The sequence below is a fragment of the Hippopotamus amphibius genome, chromosome X (assembly GCF_030028045.1).
Source record: "Hippopotamus amphibius kiboko isolate mHipAmp2 chromosome X, mHipAmp2.hap2, whole genome shotgun sequence".
Taxonomy (NCBI): domain Eukaryota; kingdom Metazoa; phylum Chordata; class Mammalia; order Artiodactyla; family Hippopotamidae; genus Hippopotamus; species Hippopotamus amphibius.
The window spans coordinates 47,100,441-47,105,785 of NC_080203.1; positions in this window are offsets into that span (position 1 = coordinate 47,100,441).

Sequence of the window (5,345 nt, forward strand, 5' to 3'; positions counted from 1 at the left end):
TGAGGAAGATCATAGTGCACATACGTGTGCACACACGTTCATTACCCTGGACAAGCATTCATTGAGTTCAGTTTCATGGGGAGATGAAGTAGAGGCAAAATGGAGTTGACAGCATATCTGTGTGTGTGTGTTTCTCTTTCTAGGTCTCCTCTAGCCCTATCACCCCCCTCTCTCTAGTTCAACTGTGTCTTCAGTTCAGACCCTGACTGGATTCCAATCCCAGGATTCAGTAACCCAGAAAATGATAGGTACAGAGGAATTGCTGCCAGGTGGTGAAAACTGCAGAAAACTCTGGTTGAAGCCATTATACCAAGATCCCAACCTCCACCCCTCCTTTCCCCTTGCTGAGCACCCTGGTCTGAGACTCTCAGAGCTGACATTTTGATCTGGCCACCTGGGTGCCTCTATCTTCATTTTTCATTTTTAAGGAAAAGGAGTACATTTTGCAAAGAATACCAGCTGTCTTGGATTGGTTTGTTTACTATGAATCCAGTTCTGTTTGGATAATTCATATGTATATCAACGCAGTTCCATCTGCTGTTGAACCCAAACCTACATGGAGTTCGTTGAAGTATCTCTTCCCTCATCAGTGTAGGTTGACATGTCCACACTGTAGAGGGTCCCTCCCAGGGAGCAGGGTGTTTCCCCTCCATCTCCCACCCCTGTACAGGCTGCCCATTTCTTCCCCCAAACCCTGTCTGTCATCCCTTGAGTGGGACACTGGAGATAGCTGTCCAGACTCCTGCCTGTGCCTCATTCCTCTCAGTTACCTTCCCGGGGCCCAGTGCTTCCCTATGCCGCTGACTGTTGATGCACTACTGCTAGCTGGTGATTCATTGTATGCAGGCCCCAGAGTATGGTTTTACAGCTTTTGTAACAGCTATCAGTTTTGTTTTGTTTTTTTTTTCAGATAGAATTATTTTATACATAGGTCAATACCCTGGCTTTTTCTTTTTCTTTTTCTTTTTTTTCTTCATTTCATTTAAACCCTGACTTTTAAGGGAGAACTTTGTTTTGTTGTTGTTTGTTTGTGTTTGCTGCTTCAATAAAATTCTTTGTAGTTGACTCTGACTCTGGTGGTACGTTGGTGCCACCTCATGACAGAAGCCTGACTGCAGCTTGAACAGTCAAAGCAGGCAGGTGGGAGGGAGGGCCTGTGTGTGGCCAAATCTCACCAGACAGAGCTTTCTGGAAATGTGTGTGTACAGAGAGAAACCCAGTTACAGGTACACTGAGGTATCCAGACAGAAAGCACAGCCTTTCCCCATGGGTTAGCCCTCTCTCTGCACTTTGCTTTAACTCTCTGCATCCTGCCTGAGATTTTTAACTGAGGACCTTCTCTTAATTGGTTGATAAACTCAGTGAATTGTGTTACAACACAACATTGTTCTGCCAAGTTTCCCCCAAATTTAATATTCACCCTCACTATCTGTTGTAAATTTTTATTTGTGGTTAAAAAGAAAGCATAACATATGATTTTCTCTCTTAATCACTTAACCATTTTTAACTGTATAGCTCAGGAGTATTAAGTATATTCACATTGTTGTGCAATGCATGACCAGAATGTTTTCATCTTGCAAAACTGAAACCCTATACCCACCGAACCACAACTCCCTATTACCCTGTCCCCTCAGCCCTTGACAACCACCCCCATCTATCTGTCCCTAAGGGTTTGATTACTTTAGGTAGTTTCTATAATTGGAATCATACATCATTTGTCATTTTGTGACTGGCTTATTTCACTTAACAGTATATCATCAGGGTTCATTCATGTTGTAGCATGTGACAAGATTTCCTTCTCTTTAAAGGCTAAATAATATTCTGTCGTGTGTGTATACCCTATTTTGCCTATTCATTTATCTGTTGTAATGGATAATTGGGTCGCTTCCACTTCTTGCCTATTGCAAAGAATGCTCAGTGGACACAGGTGTGACGATATCTCTTCAGGTTCCTGATTTCATTTCTTTTGGTTATATAACCAGAAGTGGATCATATGGTCACTCTATTTTTCATTTTTTGAGAATTCTCCTTTCTGTTTTCTGTAGCAGCTGTATCATTTTCCGTTCCCACCCACAGTGCACAAAGGTTCCAATTTCTCTACATCTTCAACCACATTTTTTAAAAATTATTTATTTACTTATCTTATCAGGTCTTAGTTTCGGCATGTAGGATCTTCATTGTGGCACGTGGGATCTTTTGTTGCAGCACTCGGGCATCTCTAGTTGTGGTGCACAGGCTTTTCTCCAGTTGTGGTGCCCAGTCTCAGTAGTTGCGGAGATCACGGACACTCTAGTTGTGGCACGTGGGCTTCTCTCCAGTTGTAGTGTGTGGGCTCAGTAGTTGAAGAGAGTCACAGGCTCTCTAGTTGTGGCGTGCGAACTCCAGAGCATGCAGGCTTAGGTGCCCCATGGCATGTGGAATCTTAGTTCCCCAACCAGGGATCGAACCCGCGTCCCCTGCATTGGAAGGCGGATTCTTAAACACCGGACCACCAGGAAAGTCCCTTAAGTACACTTATTATTTTCTATTTGTTTTCATTGTGGCCATGGTGATGGGTGTGAGGTGATATCTCATTGCAATTTTAATTCGCATTATCCTAATGATTAGTGATGTTGAACATCTTTTCATATGCTTACTGGCATTTGTTCCCTTGTTGTTGAATTTTGGGAATTCTTCATATATTCTGGATATTAACCCTTTGCGAGATATATGATTTGCAAACATTTTCTTCCCTTATGTGAATTGCTTTTTCACATTGTTGATTGTTCCCTTTGATGCCCAAAAGTTTTTTAATTTGGTGTAGTCCCATTTGTCCATCTTTGCTTTTGTTTCTGTGCTATGGATTTCATATCCAAGAAATCATTGTGAAACCCAAAGTCATGTAGCTTTTCCTCTATGTGTCTTTTAGGAGTTCTACAGCTTTAGGTCATATGTTTAGGTCTTTGGTGCATTTTGAGTTAGCTTTTGCATATGGTATAAGGTAAGGGTTCAAAGTCATCCTTTTCCATGTGCATATCCAGTTTACCCAAAACCCTATGTTGAAGAGACTATCCTTTCCCCCACTGTGTGGTTTGAGCATCCTTGTTGAAACTCATTTTACCGTGTACATGATACTTTATTTCTGGGATCTCGATTCTAACTGTCTGTCTTTATGCTAGTATCACACTGTTTTGATGACTGTAGCTTTGTAATATGTGGAGAAAACAGGAAGTGTGATGCCTGTAAGCTTCTTGTTTTTCAAAAATGTTTGTCTGTCTGGGGTCCTCTGAGATTCCATACGAAATTTGGGATTCTTTTTCTATTTCTGCAAAAAATGCATTGGGATTTTGATAGAGGTTACATTGAACCATTTCGGGCAGTATGAACATTTTAACAGTAGTAAGTCTTTCTAGCCATGAAAATGGGATGTCTTCTCATTAAATTATGTCTACTTTAATTTCTTTCACCAATGTTTTATAGTTTTCAGTGTAAAATTCTTTCAACTCCTTTGTTAAATGTATTACTAAGTATTTTAGTCTTTGATGCTATCGTAAATGGCTTTATTTCTTTTTTTAAGCACTTTGTTGGAATATAATTGCTTTACACTGTTGTGCCAGTTTTTGCTATACAACAAAGTGAATCAGCTGTATTTATACATATATTCCCATATCCCCTCCCTCCCACAACTCCTTCCCACCCTCCCTATCCCAGGCCTTTAAGTCATCACCCATCATCGAGTTGATCTCCCTGTGTTATACAGAAGCTTCCCACTAGCTACCTATTTTACATTTGGTAGTGTATATATGTCAGTGCTACTCTCTCACTTCGTCCCAGCTTGCCCTTGCCCCCCACACCAGGTCTTCAACTCCATTCTCGACATCTGTGTTTATTCTTCCCCTCTCACTGGGTTCATCAGTACCATTTTTTTAGATTCCATATATATGAGTTAGGATATGGTGTTTGTTTTTCTGTTTCTGGTTTACTTCGCTCTGTATGACAAACTCTAGGTCCATCCACCTCGCTACAAGTAACTCAATTTCATTCCTTATTATGGCTGAGTAATATTCCATTGTATATACGTGCCAAATCTTCTTTATCCATTCATCTGTTGATGGGCATTTAGGTTTGCTTCCATGTCCTGGCTATTGTAAATAGTGCTGCAATAAACATTGTGGTACATGTTTCTTTTCGGATTATGGTTTTCTCAGGGTATATGCCCAGTAATGGGATTGCTTGGTCATGTGGTAGTTCTATTTTTAGATTTTTAAGGAGCCTCCATTCTGTTTTCCATAGTGGCTGTACGAATTTTCATTCCCACCAACAGTGCAGGAGGGTTCCCTTTTCTCCTCACCCTCTCCAGCATGTATTGTTGCTAGATTTTTTGATGATGGCCATTCTGACCGGTATAAAGTGATACCTCATTGTTGCTTTGACTTGCATTTCTCTAGTAATTAGTGATGTTGAGCATCTTTTCATGTGTTTGTTGGCCATCAGCATGTCTTCTTTGGAGAAATGTCTGTTTAGGTCTTCTGCCCCTTTGTGGATTGGGCTGTTTGCTTTCTTGGTATTAAGCTGCGTGAGCTGCTTCTATATTTTGGAGATTAATCCTTTGTCCGTTGTTTCGTTGGCAATTATCTTCTCCCATTCTGAGGGTTGTCTTCTTGTCTTGTTTATGGTTTCTTTTCTGTGCAAAAGCTTTTAAGTTTCATTAGGGCGCATTGTTTATCTTTGATTTTATTTCCTTCATTCTAGGAGGTGGGTCAAAAAGGATCCTGCTTTGGTTTATGTCATAGAATGTTCTGCCTGTGTTTTCCTCTAGGAGTTTTATAGTGGCTGGCCTTCCATTTATCTCTTTAATCCATTTTGAGTATATTTTTGTGTATGGTGTTAGGAAGTGTTCTAATGTCATTCTTTTCCATGTAGCTGTCCAATTTTCCCAGCACCAATTATTGAGGAGGGCATCCTTTCTCCCTTGTATATTCTTGCCTCCTTTGTCAAAGATAAGGTGCCCATGTGTGCATGGGTTTATCTCTGGGTTCTCTATCCTGTTCCATTGATCTCTATTTCTTTTTTTGTGCCAGTACCATACTGTCTTGATCACTGTAGCCTTGTAGTATAGTTTGAACTCAGGGAGCCTGATCCCTCCAGCTCCGTCTTTCCTTCTCAAGACTGCTTTGGCTTTTCGGGGTCTTTTGCATTTCCATGCAAATCGTACAATTTCTTGTTCTAGTTCTGTGAAAAATGCCATTGGTAATTTGATAGGGATTGCATTGAATCTGTAAATTGCTGTGGGTAGTATAGTCATTTTCACAATGTTGATTCTTCCAATCCAAGAACATGGTATGTCTCTCCGTTTGTATCGTCGT